Below are 27,782 nucleotides of genomic sequence, written 5' to 3' on the forward strand. Positions count from 1 at the left end.
CTGAGTTTGATTGGATCTATTCTAGCTAGACCCTGCTTATGTTATTAAACATGCATGTCCAGGATGTGTGTGTATGTGAGAGAGAATTACAAACGTTCACAATTCTATGTGCATATGGATAGGCTAGCAATGCAACATGACTGGTTTTTGTTGCCCTGTGGAAAACATCAGAAATAGTTGGCCACTAGAGGGAGTATAGCTGCTGTTCAATGTAAAATCTGTGAGGTGAAAACTGTGGCAAGGATAAAGTTGTTCAAATTATAATATCAGTACAGTGGTACCTCAGGTTACATACGCTTCAGGTTACAGACTCCGCTAACCCAGAAATAGTGCTTCAGGTTAAGAACTTTGCTTCAGGATGAGAACAGAAATTGTGCTCCGGCGGCGCAGCAGCAGCAGGAAGCCCCATTAGCTAAAGTGGTGCTTCAGGTTAAGAATAGCTTCAGGTTAAGAACGGACCTCCAGAACGAATTAAGTACTTAACCCGAGGTACCACTGTAGTCTTAACAACTTCACCCTTCACACAGTTTTACAGGAAGTTGAGAAATCTGAGGATTATTGGAAACAATGTATTCTGGGCCCTTCTACACTTAATTGCCCTAGCTCAGATCACATATAAGGTACACACATGGCATCTTTTGCAAAAATGCACATACCTGAACTACTCTCTTGAAACTGCCCCTGCACAACCATCCTTACCTTCCAAGCAAGGCACAGAGTTGTTAAGGTTGAAATCACACAATTTTATTGTGCACAAGATGCAATCATACTGTACAAAACATAAAATATATTCAAATTACAGTGGTACCTCTGGTTATGTACTTAATTCGTTCCGGAGGTCCGTTCTTAACCTGAAACTGTTCTTAACCTGAAGCACCACTTTAGCTAATGGGGCCTCCTGCAGCCGGAGCATGATTTCTGTTCTCATCCTGAAGCAAAGTTCTTAACCCGAGGTACTATTTCTGGGTTAGCGGAGTCTGTAACCTGAAGCATATGTAACCTGAAGCATCTGTAACCTGAGGTACCACTGTATAAATAAAATGTAAAAACACCCAAAATTGTACAATGTGATGGTATTAATGGCTTATACATCTAGTTTTTCAAGACTGATTTAAAACCAATTTTCCTTAAAGAGCCTTGAATCAGGCTTTACATTTGCCATTCATTTGTACTGTGCAGTGCAATTATATTCAAGTTTACTCAGATGTAAACCCCATTGTGGTCACTGGGGCTTCATCACCAGGTAACTATGCTTTGCAGCCTTAAGGCTATGAATGTCTAACAAAGTTTTCAAATGTAATGTACCGTATTTTCCTTTCTAAAGAATTGTGTACGTAATTGATACACATGTACATCAGTAATACACTTTTCCAGATTAAGTTGTACCAGTTAACTGGAATTTTTGACAATCTAGAAGTAAAAACAAAACTTTTCCTGTCCCTTAAGACCTATCCAGCTCCTGAAAATGCCAAAAGACTATTTGACTGTGAGGAACATGGAAGCAATGCTTTACTTTCTTGGAAAATGACAATAATACAGGAGGAAGGAATGACCTTTATCATGAGTTGTACTGTCAACTTCAATTTGGAAAGCAAAGTTTTCTGTTTTCGTCTCTTGCTGGGCTTACTGCGTTTCAGTTTGATGCAACTCTATTTTATTGTTATTGTTGTTATTAGTAATCACCTTTAACATCAGCTCTCACCTATGCCTCCTAGAAGCTGTCAGCATGCTACAGGTGCCAAACCATGGGAAATGGCTTTGTCTGGCTGACTAAACCAGGTGGGGGTAGCCAATGGGTCTCAAACTCTCGGTGAGTTAGGGACTTCCCTTGCATGTGAAGACAGGCTTCGGCAGACTGAGTGGGTGGGTCTAACGGTCAAGATTTATTATTAATGCTGGAGATGGAAGAGTATCACCATAGTAGGCTAATACATTAAGATATTAAGATGTAGCACAATATTCTGCAGATTGCTCTTCCCAGTATCACTGGCACAGCTGCCATTTCTCCTTGGAAGGAGAACGTAACACATGAAACCATGATTGTCCCTCCTGCCAACTCTGGAATAATCACATTTCCTAGTTATGTGTTGAGGTGCATCATACATATTTTCCACATTCAGAGAAATCTGGAATGACATTCTTATCTGTACCTCAACACCACCTGTTGATTGAAATTTCATCTACTCATGGCAGGCAGTTTAATAGCAGCATAGGGAGCCCAAATGTCAGACACCTGTTACAGAAAACAGCATAAATGTTGTGCTTGTTGCTACTGATTTCAGCTGGGCAGAACCCACTCTGATGAAATTTACTAGTCTATAAAGCTTGCAGTGCAATTACTATGTTGAATTCAAACTGCGTAAAATTGTTCTTAGGGCGAGTTACTATTGTATTTTTTTAAAAATAAAAGTTTTAGCTATTGGTTTATATTGAGTGTAGTTCCTTCTAATCCTTCTTATTTTTGTTTATTAGTTTCCAATAAACTAGAAATAACATGGTTGGTTAATGGTGCTTAAAGCTAATTTAGATGAAAAGAGAAAATTGTTATACATGCAGCCAGCAACCCTCACTGTAGTCTGTTAAAAGGCAACCAATCCTATTCAAAGTATCAAATTTCTCTATGGACTAGTTAATTGGCTCTGTTAAACATGGTCGCTTCTATTTTATACTTCTATTCAAATTTCAGTTTTCCACCAAGTTGCCCAAGCTTCATTAATTCATGAACATTGGCCTTGTGTGCCATAATTGTACGCCTCTCATGCAGAAATTCACTGCTCGTACTGTACTACATTACTTCAAGGATGCCTAGTCCTTGTTCAACTGAAAGCTGTTTTAGCAATTTTTAGTACATTTACTAGCAACACTTAATCTACATCAAGTAAAACAAATTGCAGGTTCTCTCCTCTTTAATATAGGGCACAGGCACATATTGTACTTTGCGGATGGATTCATTTGGTAGATGCAGACTGATTTGATATCATTACCTTGCTCAAATGTTACAGACACCAGCAGTTATTTTTTTCCTTCAGGGTGATCTAAACTGGGTAACCATTAATGCAAAATGTGAATATCCCACAAAATTAAATTTTGGAATTATTATAGTCCTTAGTAGCAATACCAGCAGTAGCAATTCTGCAGCAATGTTAAAACGATCCAGTCTTTTGGGTGGGCAGACTAATTGTGTGGGTCTTTCCTATGCTCACAGCCACCAAGTTGGGTCATTTATATGTTAACCAGCTGCACAGAGCCACTCACAGACAAGCAATGTTCACAGAGCCTTGTATTGACTGGAAATATTACAGAGCTATGCATAATTCTGAGGTATTAAGAATATTGTTACAAAAGTTGTGTGCCTCCCCCTCTCAGCCGAGTGGTGGCAAGAGTCCATAGGGTTCCAGGCACTCACCCAGTGTCTGTGTTCTTTGGAGAATTGAGACACAGCAGATACTGTTGTAGCTTTAAGAAATATGGTTTATTCACCTATTTACACCTTCAGTCTGCATGGAGTCCAGATCTTACAGCATGGTCATTTCAAAAGGGGCTTGTACCTCACAGTTGTGCAGCCAGCCTTCAGCCAGCCTGCCTAAGATGGACTCCAGCCCTCTTCCTGCTTCTTTTTCCCAGACCCCTTGCTCAAAACCTCTCTTTTCCTGTCACCTCACACCCAGTGACCCTGGCAACCTTCCCAATCCCCACCATGCGCAGCCAAAGGGGAAGAAGAGTGGAAATCTGTTTCTCCCCACATCACTCAATATTCGAGGCACTGTGGCTGAAACTGGGAAAGCAATGAGGGTACTCAGGATTGAGGTGTGGAGCAGCAGGTTTGCTAGGCTCATAAAGCCTTGGACAAAAAGCTGGGATATGAAGACCTGCAAGAGTTTTAGACACTAATGCACAGGTGTTTTTCTCTATCAGTCTTACCAGCATTAGCTTCCACCAACGCCCAACCATGCCAGAGAAATGAAGAAAAGCCTTAATTAACTGTGGTAAAAGTACAATATATTCAAATAATGTACCGGCTATCTTAAAAGAGGTATGTGAAGAAATAAGTTGTAATAGGTATTGTGTAATGTATTTTGACATTTGTATTGTATTGTACATTCCACTATATTCGGTGTGGGAAGTTTTCTGTTTGAAACTTAGTTCAAATATCGCTTGGGCCTTAACTGACAGTTATGAGGAGGGGTTGGTGTTAGAATTCTCAGTATAGATGTGAAAGGTAGGCGCATTTTGATTGGTGGGTGCAGGTTTAGAATTTTCAGTTAGACAGTGTGATTGGCTGGGGCTGAACTAGAGGGGCCAAAAGAAAGGTATATAAGGCTCTGCAGAGGATTTGTTGGGCAGCTGGAATAGTTGGTGCTTGAGGTTCAGGGAGCCAGCAGAGGAAGAGGATGGGGGAAAGAGGAAGGAAGAAGACCTGACAAGTAAGGTGGAGGGGCTTGAAGGCCAAATACTTGCTGGGTAGAGCTGAATCACTTGTATTAGGCTGAAAGGACAAGGGGAGAAACTTTCTGCAGTGCTGAGGGAAGAAATGAGAAGATGCTTGGTCTTTGGTGTAGTACAGCAAGACAAATCTGCACTTCAACAGGGTTGGACAAAGAGGCTTCCAGCAGAGTCCTCTGTTGGAGAGGCTTAACTGAGGTGGAGAGAATAAGGGGCCAATTTGGCTAAAGAATTTTAATAGCTTCCTTAAAGCTGTCCTACTTTATCATTAATAGATTAATATAAGCTGTTGGTATTTAAAGTGACAGCAACAAGTTGACAAAGGTTATGCTCATTTAAAGATACTGTACTATTTCAAGTAGCCAGATAAGTTTGTGCATTTAATAATCTTATAATAAATGAGCATGAAATCCTTTGTTAAATGTAATATATGACTTGCTTTGTACCACCAAGTTATTGGTAAGGTTCTGAGGGGAAAAGTAAGCAGCATTTCTGATCAATATAATATTATAGCTATTTAATTATTAACAAGAAAAGAAAATATAAAATAGGGGGAAAGAAAAGAAAGTGGGGGAAAGAGAGAAAGGATTTATTAGTTGGAAATCATACAACATTTCTTAGATACATTCAGTAACATTATTTGAGTGAAAGTTTTCTAATTATAAAAAAAAAAAACAACCTTAAGAGATTCCCATGAGTCTGGATCAGGAATGATTATTAATAGATTAAATGTTTCCTTATTAAGATAAGAAACTCAGATATATTTATATAAATGTGACTATAAATATGGGTATGACTACAATTATGAATGTGGTGGGAAAGGGAGAACCTGGATGCCCAAGCCCTTTTCATTCTGTAGGTTTATTTTGGCCATATTGAGTTATATGATGTTGGGGGATTGCCATCATATTCAACTCCAGCAATTATTTCAGCATGTGTAAGTCCAGCTGGGAGTTGAATAACACTGGAACTTGCCCCATATATATATATATATATATATATATATATATACATATATATATATATATATATATATAATGGCTGTGGCATGTGTACTTTCCCATCAACCCCCAGTAGTTGTATACTTAATGTTAACTTTCTTCATCAGTATGATTACGCCACAAGATGGCTCTCTAACCACAAATATACTAACAAATACAAATTCTACAAATTCTACAGTTGTTTGGGAACAAGTCAGAGGAGGTTTGTTGTGAGATCTGATGATACAAAAATGTAATCATTACCAATGGCAGCTTTAATATTTCTCTCAAACACTTCATGGAATCATACTGTATGGTAGTGAAATGAGGATTTACTAAATATTTCAGAGAGAAATGACTGGTAGCTCCAATTTATTTTTGCATATCTTGTTTGCTGGTATTAATTTTCTGTATGCAGTTTTCCCAAGCCCACATATGAACACACAAACTCATTTATATACCATGTTTCCATGCACAAGAGATTTGTGGATAGCTGCAAACCTAGGCCCTGAGGCAAATAAAATTATTAACAGGCACTGCAATCATATACATCAGGGGTGGAGAACCTTTGTTGGCCAGCGGGACAGATTCTTATTTCTCCACCTCTGGTGGGCCAAATTTGACTGGTGGGTGGGGCTGCCCATTTGTCAATCACTTGGTGTCAATATGCCACCAGAGGGTCAGCATGTTGGAATGTCAAACCACAGTGCTGAGCTGTTTGAAAGCCCTTTTGCAAGCAGCCCTGCATTGCTCTTAAAACCTCTAAAAACCAAAGTTTTATAGAGTAGTGCAGGGCTGTTTGCAAAAGAGCTTTCAAACAGCTCTATACAGTGGTACCTCGGGTTAAGTACTTAATTCGTTCCGGAGGTCCGTACTTAACCTGAAACTGTTCTTAACCTGAAGCACCACTTTAGCTAATGGGGCCTGCTGCTGCGCCACTGGAGCACGATTTCTGTTCTCATCCTGAAGCACAGTTCTTAACCCAAAGCACTATTTCTGGTTAACCTGAAGCGTATGTAACCCAAGGTACCACTGTATTGCGCTTTGAAGTAGCATCCAGCAACATTGAAGTCCCTGCTCATCAGCTGATGAATAGACTTTAATCCTGCTCTTTACGGGATTCAGTCTCTGCTCTCTATCAGACCTTCAGAGTGACACCAGTGGATTGTCAGGTAGGAAAAACCAGCATTGTGGCTCAAATGGGACCTCCTTTTGGGCCAAGACTGGCCTGTGGACCAGAGGCTTCCCATTCCTGCTATACATATCTGCTCATAAATAAGTTCCAATGAAATCAATTTAGGTTGGTACAATGATAAACCTAGATCTATTGGGATGAGCAAGCTAGGTTATGACAGACCTCCAACTCAACTGGCAGGTTCCTGGATCAGCTGGGCTATACTGGAACACATTCCCAACCCTCCTTAGCCAAAGATATGCCTGTGTAAAACCCTCACCCCAGCTCAGCTGGGGCTATGCAGGCTGCTCTGATACTGGAGGAACACACACTGGTGTAAGCCTTGAAAAACGTGTGTTCTGGGGGAGTGATGGAAGCAGGACTGGGCAAGATTGTGATTCCGTTCAGTTTGTGGCCTGGCAACCCAGCAGAAATTATGCCAGGGAGAAGGGTGGTGTAAGTCAAATTCTATTTTAAATGCTTGCTTTCCCTCTGCCAAGCTTAAGTCAGCTCAGCTGTCAGTAGCCTGCTCCTGAATGGAGTTTGGAACTACTTTATCATGCATAATTTTTCTTTAGCTTAGCATCAGCACATACAAGCTATTGTAGAAAGCAAACTGAGGTAAGTATCATTTCCAACATTTAGATTTGTTATAATAAAATCCTACTAATTGTGTTTCCCCAATTCAGTATGAAAAATGTGTATTTTTTGAAAGCACAGGTGTACTCTCTTCCTTCTTACCATGCAATATGTTCCTGGCATTAACTATAAGTTCCAGGGCTGATCCCTAGTTCAAATTAAGTCCATTCTGGTTATAACAACTGACTTTCCTTATCACCAGTAGACTGCAGAGCTGAAGAGAGTTAATACCTCCATTCTGAGAGCCAGTGAAGGGAGTTTACCTGCTTTTTGCACAGGGTTGAACAGACTGTCTGAAATCAGGATAGCACCCACACAATTCCAACTCTGTGACCTTATTGTCAAACCTTGTTAGCAGAGCTTTCTTTCTATTTTTCCCCCCTCTCTCTTTCTCTTTTGAGAGAGATTAATTGTAATTTGTAACATCTGCAGGTATCAGATCAGCCACTGTTACTATTTCTCTTTGAAAATGGCAGCTAGACAATGACCCTGAAAAGAAGTTATTTGCACAGATAATATTTCACATTCTGTCAAGGCTTCTATTAACACGTTCCTTCTGTTTCAATAAAAGCATATTTTAAGACATCACGGTTCTTTGGAATTGTTAAGCATTGCAGCAAGGACAAATATGTTCCTTGAGAATGAATAAAAGTGCTAAACCTCTTATGGCAGGATCTGTCACTCATCAACAATGAAATTTTATCCCCTTTTAAAAGAGGCTTCAGATTTTGCTTCTCAAATAAATATAAATCAGCACCCTATTCTAACTGCTCTGAGAGATTCTTTGTTTCTCTGAAATGAAATCACATGGCACCCATCTGAAGAGCCTGCAGTAAATGCTTTAGCTAGTAGTACTAATGGCAGCTGGATAATTTCCAGCCCTTTCCAAATTTGGAGGTGGGGAATGAAGATCCACATTGGAGCAATTTTTACAGGTCAGTAACAGTCACTTTTAAGACTGGGCTGAATCCTTAGTTCAGGGATAGAGAACTTGTGGCTCTCCAGATATTGCTGAACTACATTTCCCATCATCCCTGACATTTTGCCATGGTAGATGGAGCTCAGAGGCGCTAGCTTCCGAAAGAGAAGGGGGCTCAACATTGTACATGTGATGTCATAACACTGGAGGAGCCAGGGGTGGAGCTGAATGTGATGGCAGCGCGGCTTCAATGGCCACGGCTTCTGCCTCTGCCTCTGCCACCACTGGCTGGGGGACTGCTTCCCTGCTCATTCCCGTCTGTGGAGGAGGAGCTGGTTACTGAAGCCACGCTGCGTTTGGCTTCCTCAGGATTACTGTGGCTCCTCCTCCTGTTGCTGTGGAAGGGAAGGAGCAGGGAAGCAACCCCTTGCTGGTGGCCGTGGCAGGAGGAGGAAGAGGAGCTGGCCATTAAAGTCATGCTGTGCTTGGCTCTGGGCTTGGCCTCTTCCGCCACTTTTGAACATTGGGGCTTCTGGTGCAGTCCCGCAAAAATGGGGGTTTGCCCCCTAGGAGATGCTGCCCCTGATGGGGTTGGTGGAAATTGTCAAAAGCATCTGGAGGGCCCTACTGCTCACCCCTACATTAGCCAGTGAACAGTCCTGTTGAGGATACAGCATGGTTTCCAACTAAGTTCTACTCAGAGTTGACATACTGGAATTAATTAATCTAAGTTAGCCATGTCCTTTAATTTCAATGGCTCTACTCTGAGCAGGACTAACATTGGATACAACCCATACTTGTATCAGGGGTTGGGGGAGGAAGTTCAGTAACAGCAAAGTACAGGTGTCTGTAAAACTCAATAACTTGAGCTATAGGTGAATAGTCTATAGAATCATAGAATCTTAAAGTTGGAAGGGACCCAAGGATCATTTAGTTCAACCCCCTGCAATGCAGGAATATCAGCTAAAGCATCCATGATAGATGGCCATCCAACCTCTGCTTAAAAACCTTCAAGGAAGGAGAGTCCACCACCTCTCGTGGGAGTCTGTTCCACTGCCGAACAGCTCTTACTGTCAGAAAGTTTTTCTGAATGTTTAGTCAGAATCTCCTTTCTTGTAACCTGAAGCCATTGGTTCGAGTCCTACCCTCCAGAGCAGGAGAAAACAAGCATATTCCCTCTTCTATATTGCCTATTGTTTACCCCAGCCAGCAAGGTCAGTTATCAGGCATGGTGTGAGCTATAATCCAGCCACAGTTCTCAACTCCCACCCTGTGGTAGATGGATCAATAGTTTCAGATGTTCAGAAGTATACTTTATTCAGTTAATTCTGTACTGCTGTTAGAGAAGCTACTGAAGTGTTAAATCCCTTTCCCCCTTTTGGTCAACAGTTAACAAAAAGTGTAAAAGTGCAGTCTTCCAGGGTATTCACTTTACTAACATATGTTTTCCTGAAAAAACATATTTTTGCTTCTTCAATCTAAACACACTGGTCTTTCTGACTTTAATTTCTGCTCAGCAAATGGAAGAGATGTGAAGCAAATAATGTTTAGAGCATAATATAACCATGAAGAATTAGCCTCTCCGGTTGATTAAAATGCACACACACAACAAATTATAGAACACAAACCAGATTGTTAAATTAGTGGATAAAGAGAACAGAGTCGATGAAATTGATCTTTGTTTTCAATATATCTAGCCACAAAATTTAATCTTGAAGATTAATATCAATTTGTCTTGGACAGAGAACCATTCTGTAGACTATCAACACAGAAAGGTTGTTAATTGGAATAAATGTGTTAAATGTGGTATGTGTTAGAGGGCACAATAAGAGGAGGAGGCAGAGGGGAAACATCTATTCCACAACTTCAGTGAGGACTTCCAGCTGCCACTGAAGACCTATAAATAAATCTTGATTTTGCATTACGACACATCTGTGGTCATCAGCAGGTTAACTGTTAAAGTGTCTTACAATGTGCTGCTTAACTTGAAAAGGAACAAAGGTATTGTATCTTCAAACAATTTATTTGAATGATCGGGAGAATGAGACTACCTAGTGAGCTTCACAGCTGTGTGGGAATCAGAGGTTACAGTCTTATACAATGTATAGCAGGGGTTCTCAAACTTTATACCTCTAGGGCCCAGAAAAGACAACTGAAAATTACTGAGGCTCACCAGTCACAAAATGGTAGTGCAGGGTAAAGTCAGTCACAAAATGGTGGCAGATAGAGGCAGAGTTTGTTACTATTTTAATCAATATAACAATTGCCTATTCATTTTGGTGTGTTTTCTTGCATTGCTACTGTATAATTTGGTTTCTTTGGCCTGAAGCCCCAGAAGCAGAGAGTGGCACTTTAGTTCTTGCTTCTTGGGAGTAGGAGATTAAATGGGTGCAGAAGTCATTCTGCCTCACATTTCTATTAATTTCCCAAGTAAGCCTAGGCCCAGTTCCCCTAAGACAAATCTGCATGCAGTAGTGAAGAGGTGAGCTTGTGTAGCCCACTGCATATCCCTCACCTGACAGCTTTGAGCTTCAGATAGATTGTGGATGAAAGCACACCTGTTAGAGAGACTATATACAGCACACCTGTTAGTGAATTAGACTGTGCATGAGATTCATCATGCAGCTAGGAATCTTTCAGTTGAGGCTTCCTGATTCTGGAATGTTCTCATTGCTGAGGGCCACTTGATGCTATCATTACCATACTTTTGGTGCCAGGTAAGACTTACCTCTTTCCCCAGGCATTTGATAGATTAGTATGGTTTTGGTGTCTATTAATTGTTTGCTGCTGAAATTTTTGCTGCTGTTTTATTGGAATTTGTATGAAATTCATTGGGGTTGGGGTTTTTTTTTGCTATATGCCATGCTTTATGCTTTTAAATGTAACTTGTTTGGATATTTTTATGTGTCAAATAACTACAAAATTGAATACAAACACACACACACAGAGAGAGAGAGTTTCTGCTTTTGCCCCAGTCAGCTTGGGGTGAAAATATGAAAAAATGCTCTCAAAGTACGCAACCATTATGTTACTTATCTGGTAAAGAAATTAAATTCTATAATCTGTATTATGCAAGCGTTTATGAAACGTCTTTCTCTGGCTTTAAATGTTAGGAATATTCTGTCTTGGTGCAGGATGGTGAAGCAGTCTGAACAAATTCATTGGACAAGCTGGTGAATAGGGAGAGAGAGAATCTCCTTGTATCAAACTTTAAAGTTAGTCAAGCCTTTTCTTGTATAGTTTTTTAAAAGATCGTTCTAAGAAACGTGATTTTCTCTGGTGGGTTACAACCATTTGCAGATTTGAAAAGTGCCATTTATATTCTTGTGGCTGCTGAAGCAATTTCATATTTGGTAGGCCTTGGACCTTTTGATACTCATTTTTGAGGTGTTTATAGATCATTGTGTAAGATGAGGCTGCTGCACGTGACAAGCAGAACCTTGGCACAGGATGAGGCTAATTTCCTCTGACTGCAGAGATTAATGATACTCTCTCTCTTTTTTTTAGTAATACAAAGAAAATCTCTTCAGCAGATGAACTTTCCTATGACACTGAGGGGGAGGGGAGAGCTCTAGTCCATTCATTCATTCTCTCTCTCTCTCTGTGTGTGTGTGCTTTCCTTAGCTATTTGTAGGAGATGGAATGAGCCCAAAGAACTCTGCCAATTCCTTTTGGGAGCTACTTATGGTGGCTGGGGGAAGTGAATGCAGTCCAAATCTCTTGGAGGAAAAGTTAGCTTATTATTATTATTACTGTACTAGGAATGCCAAAGCCAACAGTTTTTTCAGCTCCACCCATGCATCCACCCACCCATCCAAAGTGGTTATATACTAATTACATCTCAAACCCCTCCCAAGACAGCTTCCAAAGGATCATTAGCAAAGGTAGCCCTAATAAGAAAAATCCCAAAGTCCATATTAGGGCCAAAATAGCACGGACTCAAATGCTTGCACACTATTATACTATTGCACAATTTGGTTGGCAAATAAAGGTGTTTGGACTTTAAAGAGAGAACCATTTTCATAAGCACAACAGGATAATTTAAGCTTCATCTACATTCTAGGGACTCTTTCCTAGAGCTCTATCCAGGTACTATGGAGGCCTGCCTGAGTGCTCCTCCTTCTCCCTCTGATAGCCTCACCAGTGGCAGGTGGTCTTCATTCACTAAGGCTGTGTATACATTACTGGCTTAAAATGCAGCTTGGGCATTCTTAGTGGCCAAGCCCACAAATAGGGCATGACTGCAAGAGCACTCTTCACAGCATACTGCCTCCCACTGTGGAGATAGAACATAACCTGGGCAGAGCATGACTCTGTGCCATGGGCCACCTAGGTTGCATTCAGGTCAAATTTTTCAAGCCATTGTAAACTGACTTTTAGAGTAGCTCTTGCCAGATGCAGTTAGTGCCCAATGGGGATTTTGCCCCTCAGATTTCAGTAATGGTCCCATATTTCTGTTCAGTTGCATACTCAATACCGAAAAGAACAAGAATGCTAAATGAAGTTACCTATTACCATTTTCAGGAAAACGTACAGTACTTAAAACTTTGCCCAGCAACTGTGGAGACTGAACATGCCCTCCACTGGCTGACTGGATTATAGCATCACAATAAGGTTGTTTGATCTATGCCTATTCAGTTGGGGGTTTCATTCTCTCTTCTGCCTTCTTTGATAGCTTTTGTTGTCACCTGTCAAGCCTCTAATTATTGTCAGGAGCTTAAAGTGGGCAAGTAGAAGAGGAGGAGATGAGGTCTTTGTTCTTCCAGTCACTGTTACTGAGCAGAGTCAGTCTTGACTTTCTTGATCCATCTGCCAGCATTTTTTTTTTCCTTCTGAGGATGAGGAGCTTGCAAAACTTATTTGGGTGGAAAACGGGGCACCAAGGATCTGTCTTTCCTCACTTCCATTTCTAGGGAACTGGAAGGGATGTGTGGAGACCAGAAGGCAAAGGACAGCATTTAGGGAGAGCGGGTTACTAGACTTGAGTGAAAGGAGGGAGATGGCAGTCTGACATATTGCTTGTCCCCAAATTTCAGAGGGAATCCCCCTTGCCTGGTGGGAGGGGGATAAAGGAGATGGCAATGGAGTAGGACAATTGTCTATAGACAGAGAGGAGAAGGTTTGGGCGGGTGGAAGATCCTTTCATTTACTGGCTTATGGGACAGTCTTCTGTTATGGCACTTAAGTTGGGGCTCAAAGTAGATACCAGGAATGCTTGGGGTGGTGCTTGAAATTATGTAATAATTCTACCAGGGGTGCCAGGTATAGGGATGCTGGGGCTCCAGCCTCCCATATTTTGGGGGTGGGGCTGTACCCACACAATATTGAGGGGGTTGTTATTACCTGCTGCTGCCAGGCACCCTCCATATGCCCCAGCCCCAGCCCCAGCCTCTGCCCGGCAGGCCAGGAGCCAGGTGAGGGATGAGTAAGCGTGAAGATCGCCCTCTGCATGTCCTGCCCCCACCTGGTGCATGCTGGGCGACACATGATGTGTCATGTGGCCATGACGCATGTGGCAAGTCAGCACCCGAATTTCACCATCCCCCAAGGATAGTGTCATATGTCTTTCAGCTCCTGCTCTTTAATCCTAAACCTGTGGGGCAGGCTGCAGTTATTGGCAATACAAAAAAGACACTTTACACATGTTTTGGTGCTATTCTAATTGTTGCTGCACATGTTCCAGGACTCAGCCTAACAGCAAATTTTGGGGCTGAGCCCTTCTACAATATAAATTCAGCATTCCAACCAACCCACTCTCTCCCAGGGTACTGATCTGTGGAGGATATTTGCTAGAGGGCTGTAGAAATTATATCTGAGATATTCCCTTTCTCCAATTTTACTTTTAGCTTCATATTTATGCTAACAGGAACCATAATTACAGGTGTACGTTGTGTGTTTTAATGAAAGCTGATTCAGATTATGAATGTAGGTTGTTTGTGAATCTAACATGTCACAGAAGGTATATAGGAAGCCTTATCCAGGAAAACTTTTATATGTGAATATATTCATGGAAATGGCATTCTTTACTTGCAGCAAAGATGATTATACCACAGCTGAACTGAAGGGCATGAAAGCCATGAGGAAATACAGTGCAGAACTTTGCACTCCTAGCCATGCTTCCCCACTTGTCATTAGAATAAGATGTATTTCAGGTTCTTTCCTGTAGTCGTCCCCCTGTGTTTAGGGCTTGTCTATACTGTGGTTTACCACAGCTGAAGTATGTGCTGTTATTGAGTCAGGAAGTCTGTACATCATTTTATTTGGGTCTCTAGAATCTTTTTTTAATTCATGACAGTTGCAAAGACATTCTATATTCATACATAAGTGAATTAACCTTTGCCCTAAACCCTATTCCTAGCTGGTGCCTACTAGACCGGATTGTCCACTAGGGCTACTAGGGGGTCATGGGGTTGCAACAAATTAGCCATCACAGGGGTGTGGCTGTGTTGTTCTAATTTTCTCACCATCTTCCTCCAGTGCTGGATTAAACCCTGTGGAGGCCCATCAGATTATCTCCTAATACGTTTTTGATTTTACCAACCAACAATTTTAATAAACCTAATCAATATTATTCTGATCCTTTGTCACAGGGCCCCTAAAAGGTGTGGGGCCCATAGGCAGGTACCTACTCTGCCTATTTGGTAATCCAGCACTGTCTTCCTCCCCTGCAAAGCTATTTTGGAAACTTAAGCATTGCAATTTTATAAATTGTTAGCACTTAAGTAAACTGAAAAGTGTATTTCTTTAGTTCAGAAGATGACCCTGCTGAAGTCACAGTTGCTTCTTTGCTCAGAGAAAAGTTGTGTTCTGGTTCTCTCCTCCTTCTTTATAAATAAATACAGTGGTACCTTGGTTTTCAAACATAATCCGTTCTGGAATACCGTTCGAGTTCCAAAATGTTCAAAAACTGACAACTCAGTACGGAAGCCTTAAAACAGAAAACTCAATACAGAAAACTCATTACAGTGGTACCTCTGGTTATGTACTTAATTTGTTCCAGAGGTCCGCTCTTAACCTGAAATTGTTCTTAACCTGAAGCACCACTTTAGCTAATGGGGCCTCCCACTGCTTCCACGCCACCGGAGCACGATTTCTGTTCTCATCCTGAAGCAAATTTCTTAACCCGAGGTACTATTTCTGGGTTATCAGAGTCTGTAACCTGAAGTGTATGTAACCTGAAGCATATGTAACCTGAAGTACCACTGTACAGAAGTCGCGTGGCATATTGGACTTCCAAGGCAAGTTTGAAAACTGAAGCATTTACTTCCGAAACCGAAATGTTCGTCAACGGAGATGTTCGAAAACCGAGGTACCACTGTAGTAGATACTTAAACACTGCATTCTAATACTTAGGTGTCTTTTCTTGGTTCAGAAGGAGTCCCTGCTGTCAAAATTTCTAGTATGGGTTCATACCAAAGGAACTATATTATTCAGTGGTAAACCCCACTGATTTCCATGGGGATTGCTCCCTCATAAATATGTGCAAGATTGCAACCTGAATTGGTTAGTCTTAAAGGTGCAACACAGGACCAAGAACATGGGCCCCCATAAATTTCCAGACCTGTGGGGGGGAATTATCCCCCTTCAACACACTATTCACTTCTATGTCTTTTTTCCAGAATGTGGAAAAACGTAGAGCAATATTGGGCTAGGACCTAGAGACCAAGGTTAAAATCAGCCAGGAAATTAACTGTGGGATCTTGGATCAGTCACTGTCTCTCAGCCTAACCTACCTCATATGGTTGCTATGAGGATCACAGGCCCTTGAGTGGCACCTTGGAGGAAAGGTGGAATGGATATAAACGTAATACTTATAAATAAGGAATAAACAAAATAAACAGCCTCTCTCCAGCCTACCTACTGCCAGGAGGGGGGCAGGTTTGGAATAATGAAAAAGTGTAATCCCAAACAGCAAAGAAATAAGAATATGGGGCATAGCTGGGATATCCACACTTACAAACATTGGACTTGGCATGTAAGCCCATGGCACATCCAATGTTTGGCTGTCTGTTGCAGCATGTTTGCCTGGGTGGGATGTGCAGGAAGCTCACAATCCACGATCCTGTACTACATTTAGCTTCTGCACATTGAATTCTCATCCAAACTATCCTCTGCACCACCCTACTTTTTATAACAGCATTTTAAGTTTGCTGAAGCATTTTATAGGGTTTTTTTAATCCTCACAAGAACCATGTAAAGTAGATTGTACTGCAATTTTAGAAAAACAACAGAAGGAACATTACTATCACCTTTAACAAATTTATTATGGCATAAGCCGTTTGGGGGCCAAAGCAAACCTCATCAGATGCATCGTTCTTGGTATTCCATGAAAGCTTATGGAATAATATGTTTGCTAGCTTATAAAGTGCTACTTCATAATTGTTTCATTTCTGGTGTAAGTTATGGCTAGTTGGCTGCATCTTTGAGTAATGTACCCAACACCACACAACTAGCAAGTGATAGAGGAGGATTTTAAAGTTAAGTCTCCAGATCCCCTGGTATGTTTGTCTTTTCAATGTATAAAGAGAAGGAGACTGTTGGCAGTTTTGCTGAGAAGGAAAACTGCTATCCGCAAGCCTTCGCAGCCCGGCAGGAACTCTCGCTGTGCTCCGCAGGCTTGCGGATAGCTGCCTGAAGCCTGGAGAGCGAGAGGGGTCAGTGCGCACCGACCCCTCTCGCTCTTCAGGCTTCAGCGAAAGCCTGCATTTGCTCCATAGGACGCGCACACATTTGCCATTCATTTTTGGAGGGGAAAAAGTGCGTCCTATAGAGTGAAAAATACGGTAAAAATCAGGAATGCACAGTTTTCGTACTTTTCTCAAATCTACACCCCCCACACACCCTACAGTTCCAATAACAAACAAGTGTTGAACACACAGAATTCACCCACTGTTTGCCTTGTTGATTGTGGTGGATCTTAACACAGGAGATCCACAGGAGAAAAGCACCATAAAAGTTTTAACAAAAGAAAAAAAATCCCAATGAGAAATCCCATTTTAAACAATTCTGCCTCTCTGGCACTATCTGGCGCAGTTTCTTTCCTAATGTAGGTGTGTTGCTGCTGCTTACCAGAGGGTAGAGGGGAGGGGTGCAAACATACTGGCAGAGCCAAACTGGCATGCCTGCTGGTGCATTTGCACAACACCCGCCTCCCTGCCACCTTGCAGTAAGCAGCAGTTTTGTGGCAAGTATTGTTGTCCCACACTCACTAGTGATCTAGTTCCACTCTAAACATGTATGAAGAAGCTCTGACACACGTGTAGAAACTTGTGGACAGGCATAGTCTCTTAGGAAACATGAAGTGTCTGCAGTCAAGATGTTTGCTCTTTTAGCTGATGAGAGTCCATTTACAAATGTCTCCACAACTAATGCAATGGGAAAGGAGGAAATTTGATGCAAAAATCTGGATATAAGTTTAGCTTCTACCTCCCCTATGGGCATTCCCACTTTGCCAAAATCTGTTCAGACAGAGGGATAAGATGAGAATAAAGTCCTAACTGCTATTAAAATTACAAAATCTTAACTTTTAGCTTGATAGATCTCTAAATCTCTTTAATGCAGCTAGCATGTGTGGAACAGATGTTGCCAGTTCTGTTCTGTATGCACAGGCACCTCTGAGATCCAGCAAGGGGAAACCTTAAAATATATCAAGGTCTTCTTTAAAGCTGCAGTAGCTAAGCAAGCCTTCCCCAACTGGGTGCCTTCCAGAAGGTTTGGACTACAATTTTCATTAATGCCATTGTAGCCCAAAACATCTGGAGTGCACCAAGTTAAGGAAGGCTGAGCTAGGTCAATGGTATCAGAGGGAACATGTATAGAGACAAAGGCGGCTTTCCGGATTGCTAGTTTCTCCTAGTGACACAAAGCATGAGGTAAGAAGGCTAGTTTAATTCAAATGGGTATAGCGGAATATCAGGATAGAGGATTTTTCATAAAGGAAAAGCTAAGGAAAGCCCATGCAGAGAGCAACCGAACTGGGGATTTTTCCCTTAAAGAAGACAATGGAATTAAAAACGGAATTAAAAATGAGGCACAAACTGTATGAATGGCCAAGGCCAGCTTAAGGCGGTACTGGTGGTGCTGGTGCATTTCCCAGAGGAGGATGCCTTCCCCTCAAAAGGAATGTATGAAATAAGGTACCCAAAAATATATGTTATGGTATCTTAAAGACTAATGCAGTTATTGCAGCATACACTATCATACTCTGAACACCCACAGTTTCACCACTCTCAGCAAAACACAAACAAAAGCAATTTTGCAACCTTAATCAACAGAAAGAAAATACTTTGAACACGTTCAGTTTCATATTTTAAACTCACTACAGTACTTACTGTTTTTGCTCACTTTCTAACTTGGGTCAGTCACCAGCTCTCAGCCTATAAAGGGCCATATTTTTCTGGGTTCCCTACCTCCACAAATTTGAACAGCTTCAAGTCTTCAAACGATCTAGCATGATTACTGTACGTATTATTTATGCATTAAACCTATTTCTGTTTAATTGCAACAAAAATTGATTCCCAAGAACAGTTACCTTAGTCTTGCACCCACTCAAGGTGAGACACTGTGGAAAGCAGAGAGTTGTATTTTATTTTTATTTTTACTATTTTAGTTTTACAGGCTGAATACTAAAGAGTTGGTATTTTTCCTGATTGCCTATCAACTAAAAAATAACCTCAGATTTTCCAGCAGCAAAACCATTGAGATAAGTAGATCACACACAAGTGGGGAGCTGCCTGTAGGTTCCTTCCTTTCATGGTTTTTTGAGGGCTGAGTAGGTGGAGATCCTGTTACGCAAGAGGAGTAGGAGGCATTGGTGGTAAAACACCACCAATTTTGCCTCAGGGCTCAGAAGATCCTATGAACCAGTCTGAGGTCTCGAACTCTGGTAACCTTAGGAAAGGAAATCTTATGCCTGACTGAATTTTTTAAAAACCCAAAATGTGACTGTGAGTGCGGAGTTCGGCTATTCCTGTTCCACCAGTAAGCTAGCCTTCACTTCTCTTCTGGAACCAGAGCATGATTTTATGTCCATTTGAGTAAAATCAATCTCCATACATCTGCAGAGTATAGTTTAGCATATACTTAGGCACACCACCTTAGGACAGTGTGATTTGTAATTTGAGTGCCCTTCTTGTCAGTATATTGACACTGCATACTGCATAGTAATTACAAAATCAGCAGAACAGCTACAAACAGCCCTCCCTCAGTTACTAAATTGCATTCCGCAAGTGTATATAAATTTGTATATATGGGTAGGATATCAGCCCTGAAAACAGGGTCATAAACATGTTTTCTGCCTGTTGAGCACAGATTTTATAGTTGCAATTCTACTTCCAGTTATATTGCAAAGCAATTTTAGCTTCTTTTCTCATTCAGTGCCAAAACTGGTCTTTGTCACAGAACTACCCCTGGGAACCGACTTTTAAAGCTCTATCAGAAGAAGACTGAATAAGCACAAAATGGTTGCTTGTTGTTTGAGTTATTCTCCTCGTCCCCTCAACCTCTTGATAGCAAGTAAAATAAAATGACAGGAGTTGCATTTCATAACAAGCAGGGATGCTGTTAATAAATCCTCCAAATGTCATAGCAAGCAGGGGAGTTTTTCAGCCCTTCTCTTACACGTTTGCTGGGTGAGCTTATGCAGCACCAGCTCCTTGCCCACAATTCCACCCTTACCTTGCTGAACAGGAAGTCCAGCTGTGCAAGTCTAGGGCCATTTTAGTTTGGTCTACAATGAAGCTGGAAATAAGAACTCACTACTTTGGCTCAAAAGCATTGCTGCAAATGTGGGCATCTTTCAATGATGTTTATACTTCCAAAGCCATTCAATGCCCCTTAAAAAGTCTTTGTTAAACCAAGCTTCCCCAGTCGCTGACTCTTAACTTTTTAAAAAAAATTTGTACACTGTATTGGTGATATAGAGATGCATTTTATTTTTATCTCATTTTTACATTTTTTAATTGAACATTGTATTTTTAGGTTTTATGTAACTCACTTAAGATTATTTTATTTATTCTGTTAAGCAATATAGTTTTTTGAATAAGTGTGTCAATTTGTGTGGAAATGCTAGATTCCCATTTACAATGGGAGCAGCCTTGGCAAATGGCTTGCACTGAACATAGAGAAATAAGGGAAGCCTTTTGCCGTATTTTTAAATTTTATTTAAACAATTTATAAGCCACTTAAGTACTATAATTTCTAAGTGGTGTACAGGAAATACAATGCAAAAAAGAAAAAAAGAAAAAGAGAGAGAGATAAAGATCAGTTAAAACTATAAACCCAGACTTCAGTTCCTGCTGGAATAAAAAAGTCTTCCATAGGCACTGGAGATAGGCTCCATTGGTGCTGCCACAATGGTGCATACATGCACAACCAGTTTACACCGGTTAGAAATGTTCCACAGAGCCTTAAAAGACTAACAAATGTACAATGACACAAGCTTTTGTGGACTTGAGTTCATCACATACATTTAGTGTTATCCTTTGGAGGCAGACACAAGTGAATATGTATGTGGGAACTGTGAACGGCAAAGAAGCACAAGAACTTTGTGGCAGTTCATCTGAAACTTAACCTATGTGAAGTAATTACAAGTGTCTGCTTGCAGCAGCATTAGCTGATCACACAATCATCTCAGCATTTCTAATGAACACCTGTTAAGGGGACAGGAATCCACTGCCTCTTTTTTTTTAAAAAAAAAAAATAGTTCAAACTCAGCTATTTCATGCCCTTTCCGATTCTGCTGTTGGAGTTATTACAGATTAGTTAGCACCCTTAAATCGTTCTCTCATATGAGCAGTGTTAAGTTCCACATTTCTTTTTGATCCATGTTTATGGATGAAGTCTGATCCTAATAATTGATTGTGAGTTCTGAATTAAATTAATGAATGACAAGCAGAATTGCATGACCTTGTATATGTGGAGTCAATAAAATAATTTACCAATGAAATATGCAGTAGAAGAAACAGAGGGGAAATTGGCCCAATAGAGAAGTCATTTCATATATTTTGCTTCATGGAAATCATAGAATCATAGAATTGTAGAGTTCGAAGGGACCCTGAGGATCATCTAGTCCAACACCCTACAGTACAGGAATATGCAGCTGTCCAATAAGGGGATTGAATCTGCAACCTTGGAGCTATCACCAACTGAGCAAAAGCGAAGACCCAATGTAAATGGCCAACTTTTCAGAGCTTTAGTCCAAACAAGCAAAATCAGTTTTCCCCTTATTGTTTCTGGCTGTTTTGAGTAAGCAGTTGACTTGACACAGTCCTGAAAGAATGAGCAGCTGAGTTTAATTTGTCTCTTTAGTAATTCTACTGATAATGTCAAAACTTGCAATTTACAACAAGAAGACCCTGGCTGTTTCTGAGAGGTAACCACAGAGGTAACTTTAATAGGTTTTACGGTGATGAACATGAGAATTTCATTGCAAAATTATTCAGGCTGGTTGGTTATGAAGAGCATTTAATAGCATAGCTTGGTCTACGGCTATGTGAAAGGTTTGATAAAATTACAACATAGGGCTTTAGATGAAGTGTTAGCAGATTAATTTGGAATGTGGAGTACTGTCGTTGTACCAGTGTTGACACACTGTCCAGTTCATCACAAGATATTAAGCAGTCGTACAGGTTGGTTAATGTTAACGAAAGGGCAGTGTGGGAAGGCAGGCTTGCAATGAAGATAGACAAATGCTATTTTAAAATGGAAAATAGGTGTTCTGTATTTTAAAGTCAAGCAATGGAAGCATTGCCTCGCCTGGAATAAGAATAAATTATAAATAGAAAAGTGGGAAAATAACTGATAAAATCCCATTTCTGAATAAGGTAGTGGCTGGTCAACTTTGAGGGTGTTTGGAGGTAATGAGTTTTAAAGATGCATTTAACCTTTCTTCAGGCCTGGATCTGACAGTGAAACTGCCTTGGTCATCCTGGTTAACCAAGTATCAGGAGCAGAGCTGGGCTTACCATTAGACAAATTGAGGCACTTGCCCCTGGTAGTGGGATCCTGCCAGGATCCAGAGTTGGCAGATCCCACTGTGATGCCTGCCTGCCACCATGCCACCCTACTTGCTGCTGCTGGCATCATCACAGGCCTGGGGGTGTTGGGGTTTCAGGGAGCTCTCAAGAGCTTTCACCACTGCTGCTGACCCTCCTCTGGTGGTGTGGGGTGGGTGGGAGGCACCCATTGTGGTGCCAGAGTTCCAAAGGCGCCTCCTGGCCCCCCTTCACCAGAGAAGTGAGAAGAGCAGGTTCCAGAGGCGGAGGCTCCTCACCACAGAAGTGATAGTGGCTTCTGGGTTCTTGCAAGAAGCTGTTTCTCTGGTGCCACTGCAAATGCCTCCTGCCCTACCCTGGCCCCAGGGAAGTAAGTAGGAGCAGCTGCCATGTTGCCTTCTGAGTTCTGGTGAGATTGCGCTAGAATGCAAAAGTTGCTACTGCTTCTCCCATGGCGGGGCGGGAGGGGGTGCCACAAGAACCTGGAAACTAATGCTACAGCCATGAGACCTGGTAAACTGTGTGACCCTGGCTTTGGCAGGTATGGATGGCAATGGCCATGGGAGACAGCAACTTCCCATTTAGCCTCAGGTGGCAAAACGAGACAGGCCACCTCAGAGAGAGAGGGGGGGCGCAAGGGAAGTGCAACCATGCTGGTTCTGCTTGCCTCAAGCATGACATCCTTCTGTGGAAGGTGGAAACATGGTGTTATGTACAGGATCACTTCCAAAAAGCAGCATTGGGGGATTTCTGCTTAGTGGGGTAGGAGAGCTGAAAATAATGCCAATATATTTCACATCTGGCAACCTCTTAGAGCAAAATATACACCAGGAGGCTTTGTTTGGTCAGAATTTAATATACACTTCCAGAGTTAATGCTAAATACATCTGGTAAAATAACATTGCCCGTCCCTTCAGAACAGCGCTCGTCTATCTCTTAGGACTGACTGACCCAGGTTTGACTGCTGTTTCATCACCCTTGTGCCGGAAGTGCTGGCCACATGACCCGGAAAGCTGTCTGTGGACAAACAGCAGCTCCCTCGGCCTAAAGCAAAATGAGCGCCACACTCCATAGTCCCCTCTGACTGGACTTAACTGTCCAGGGTACCTTTACCTTACTTCTGGTATATGAGGCACCCTAGCCCCAAGAGGGCTGTGGAAAACTGTGTCCCTGGCCTTTTAGAAGTGCTTTGGTTTCCAGATGTGATTTTTTCAGCTCTCCTACCCTACTTGCTTGGCCTATGGCTATTATACTGCAGGGGTTCATTCCACGTAGTCTTTTAACAGCTATATGAAGCTTCAAGGTAAGGTCATCCAATTTGAGTAAGGTACCATGTATGCTGATGACACAGTTCTTTCCCCGGGATATTCCCAGGGGAACTGAAGGAGGCAGTGGTGCGCCCGCTCAAAGAAAACATCATTAGATCCCTTAGATCTATCCAATTACCGCCTGGTTTCGAATCTTCCATTCCTGGGTAAGGTGATTGAGAGAGCGGTTGCTGAATAGCTTGGCAGGTTTCTGGATGAAACATCGGCTCTGGATCCATTCCAGACCAGCTTCCGCGCTGGTCATGGGACTGAGACGGCTCTGGTCCAGTGGCGTAGCGTGGGGGGTGCAGGGGGGGGCGGCCGCACCGGGCGCAACATCTGGGGGTTAGGGTTTGGGGTTCAAATCCACGGGTTAGGGGGCGCAAATCCATGGGTTAGAGGGCGCAAATTACTTGCCTTGCCCCGGGTGCTGACACGCTACGCCACTGCTCTGGTCACCCTAACAGATGATCTCCGCAGGCAGCTGGATCGAGGCGGGTCGGGGCTGCTGATTCTTCTAGACCTGTCAGCAGCCTTTGACATGGTCGATCACGAACTCCTGGACCACCGCCTTGCCGACGTGGGGATCCAGGGCATAGTCCTTCAATGGCTGCGCTTGTTTCTCTCTGGTCGGGGATAGAGGGTGGCACTTGGGGGGCAATTGTCATCGCGCCACTCCTTGGTGTGTGGAGTGCCTCAGGGTGCGATACTCTCCCTGATGCTTTTTAACATCTTTATGCGCCCCCTCGCCCAGCTTGTCCGGAGTTTTGGGCTGGGTTGCCATCAGTATGCTGATGACACCCAACTCTATCTGTTGATGGATAGCCATCCTGACTCGGCCCCAGACACACTGACCAGATGTCTGGAAGCTGTGGCTGGATGGTTCTGTGGGAGCTGGTTGAAATTAAATCCTTCGAAGACAGAGGTCCTCTGGCTGGGATGGGACGATATGGGATTGAGGGGGCAACTCCCATCTCTTGCAGGGGTGCAATTAGTGCCAGCACCGTCCGTTAAGAGTTTGGGTGTAATCTTCGATACCTCCCTCTCTATGGAGGCGCAGATTACAGCTATAACAAAGGCGGCATTTTTTCATCTCCGCCAAGCTAAGCAGTTGGCTCCTTACCTCTCTCACCCTGACCTAGCCACTGTGAGCCACACGACGGTCACCTCCAGACTGGATTATTGTAACTCGCTCTACGTGGGGCTGCCCTTGAGACTGACCCAGAAACTCCAGTGGGTGCAGAATGCCGCGGCGAGACTCCTTATGGGGTCTTCACTGCGAGATCACGTTCATCCGGTACTATACCAGCTGCACTGGCTCCCGGTGGAGTACAGGATCAGGTTTAAGGTGCTGGTTTTAACCTTTAAAGCCCTATACGGCCTAGGACCCTCATACCTACGGGACTGCCTCTCCTGGTATGTCCCACGGAGGAACTTACAGTCTGCAAATAAAAACATCTTGAAGGTCCCAGGCCTCAGAGAGGTTAGGCTGGCCTCAACTAGAGCCAGGGCTTTCTCGGCTGCGGCTCCAATCTGGTGGAACGCTCTGTCACAAGAGACTAGGGCCCTGCGGGACCTGACATCTTTCCGCAGGGCCTGCAAGACAGAGCTGTTCCACCAGGCCTGACTTCCTCCTCTGGCAATCTGCACAGAATTTTGCTTAACGGTTGCCATCAATTTGATTTTACAGTGGTGCCTTGCAAGACGAAAAGAATCCATTCCGCGAGTCTCTTCGTCTTGCGGTTTCTTCGTCTTGTGAAGCAACCCTATTAGCGGCTTAGCGGATTAGCGCTATTAGCGGCTTAGCGGCTTAGAAAAAGGGGGGGAAAGCAAAAAAAAATCGCAAGACTTGCAAGACGTTTTTGTCCATAGAGAAATTCGTCTTGCGAAGCGCCTCGAAAAATGGAAAACCCTTTCATCTAGCGGGTTTTTTGTCTTGCGAGGCATTCGTCTTGCAGGGCACCACTGTAATTAATTTTTAGAATGAAATGTTTTTAGAATGTTGGATTATTTGATTGTTGTTAGCCGCCCTGAGCCTGGCTTCGGCTGGGGAGGGCGGCATATAAATAATTTTTTTATTATTATTATTATTATTATTATTATTATTATTATTATTATTTCTGTCTCCATTCCATCTGAATCAGGAGCAGCAGTGCAGATGGTAGACCAGTGTCTGGAAGCAGTAATGGCCTTTATGAGGGGAGGGCTAACAAAATGAGAATGAATCCTAAAAAGACAGAGGTGCTCTTGGTTGGTGGTTTATGTATTTGGGAAATGGAGAAAGAAACTGTTCTGGACAGATTTGCACTCCCCTTGAAGGAGCAGACACATAGTTTTGGATCCAGGTTTGTCATGGGAAACTCAAATGGCTGCAGTGGTTAAGAGTACCTGTCTCCAGCTAGGATTGTTTTGCCAGCTATAGCCATTCCTGGATTGGGATAGCCCTGCCACAGTGATCCATTGTAACTTCATGGCTAAATTACTGTAATGTGCTCTACATTAGCTTTCCTTGAAAATGGTTTGGAGGCTGTAGCGGTTATTGAATGCTGCTGCGAGTATTGACTGGCCTATTATTATATATGGAACTCATAGAAAGGTGGGGGGTCATGTGACTTTGTCATTTTGCCCATTGTGTAACAAACTGGTAGCATTCGCTCTTGAGCTCTTATGCATGCACAGGTACAAACATACCTGTGTGCATGCCCGATATGGAAAAAAGGTAGTAGAGGGCAAGGGATGGAGTGATAGGATACAAACAGAGCAAAACAAGCACAATATGGATACATTCCAACTTCCTCCACCCATTGGGATGGGTGCAGAATAGCCACCATTTCCATGATGGAACATGCGAAAGCTAACCTGCCTGTTGCATGCACAGAAAATTCCAGTCAGAAAAATCAGTTTGTGGAATAGCATTTCTTGGCTGGAAGCACCCCATTTCTTTCTTAGTTCCCAAGTACAGGAGGAACAATACAAATAGCACTGGCTTCAAGTGTGTGCTTCTGATACAAATTAAGACAAGTTAAGCTGTTTTGCCAGCAAAGCTCAGCTCTTTTTAAGTCTAATTTGGCAGCTACCTTGCAGGCATTTGATACAAAACCTGCAAGGACTAAAGGACACAGAGTCAGAAATCTGATAATTAAGCCTTCAAGGGCCTGTATCAGATTCACTTCTTTTTCTCAGGTGGGAAGCTTCTACCTGCCTTGCATCGTGAAGTATTTCACATCCAGTTAGAATCTATATATATTGACCGCCATACTTTTACAAATCAGAACTGCTAAGAGATGTAATAAAATAACCAGTTTAATTTGTGTTATATTTTGAAGAAAGTGTGAGCAGCAGCCATACAGATAATGAACAGTATATTCCAGCAATGTACATTTTAAGTGGAGCAGACTAGATCCCTGCCCTACTGCCATGCCCAACCATGCTTGCCAGTTGTATGTCCAAATATAGCTGTGGCCTATTTTCAACCCACGAATGTGTATAATCTGTCCTCATTCCCACCACACACAAGCTGGAACCTGTGACTGCTTCTGTAAAATCTGAAGTACAAGTTCAAATGTGCAGGTACTGTTCAGCTTATTTGTTTTGTGAGTGTCTGCTCCCAGCTTTCAGTGTTTTTAGCCAATGAATGAAAACATAGCAATGACTGGCATTTTGAAAAGCAGATCTAGCGAAATAGAAAGTCAGTTACACACCAGTGTCTAGTGAAGCAACTTTTTGGTTACTTTTTCAGTCTTCTCTGCCCTGTTGGTTGCCACTCTTGACTGATGTTAACACTTCTTCTTTAAAGTTGGTGTTAGAGTTGATGGAAGAAGATTGGAAAATTTAAAGTTTATATATAGAAATATCGCAAAATTAATGAGTGATAGAAAAATGGTGGATTGATATTTTATGGATTTAGCAGAAATGTTATAAGGAGTTAAGTATATATAAGTATTTTAGTTTTAATGTTAAAATAAGGTTAAAAAAATATGTTATTTATAATATGATAGAGAATAGAGAAAGATGGAAAGGATTTGCTGAAATAACTAGTAGAAGTGGAATACAAAAAGGGAGGTGAGAGGAGGTCGAGGAAACAAGGGAATGAAAGAAAGAGTATCGAAAAGGGGAGATGTATTTTTTTTAATTGTTTTTGTTTTGTTTTATTTAGGGTTAGGGAGTGGGTTTTGTTTAGTTTAGTTTGGTGTGTTTGGTTTGATGGGTTTGGGCTGTGATTTGTATTGTTTGTGTATTGTGTTGTGTTGTCTTTTTTTTCTTTCTTTTGTTTTTTCTCTTCTGTCTTCTTTCCTTTTAAAAGTAATATTTTTTTTTATTTTTTTT

General features: G+C 42.1%; 1 long non-coding RNA gene across 1 annotated transcript in view; it reads left to right on the plus strand.

Annotated features, from left to right (window-relative positions):
- Positions 1-4,376: 4,376 nt before the first annotated feature.
- The window catches only part of LOC307219648, a 38,502-nt gene continuing 15,096 nt past the window's right edge, over positions 4,377-27,782 (plus strand). The window contains exon 1 of the long non-coding RNA XR_013840478.1: positions 4,377-4,424. This is a non-coding gene — a long non-coding RNA (uncharacterized lncRNA). The remainder of the gene's footprint in view (positions 4,425-27,782) is intronic.

The sequence above is a fragment of the Podarcis cretensis genome (assembly GCF_951804945.1).
Source record: "Podarcis cretensis genome assembly, chromosome: 7".
NCBI lineage: Eukaryota > Metazoa > Chordata > Lepidosauria > Squamata > Lacertidae > Podarcis > Podarcis cretensis.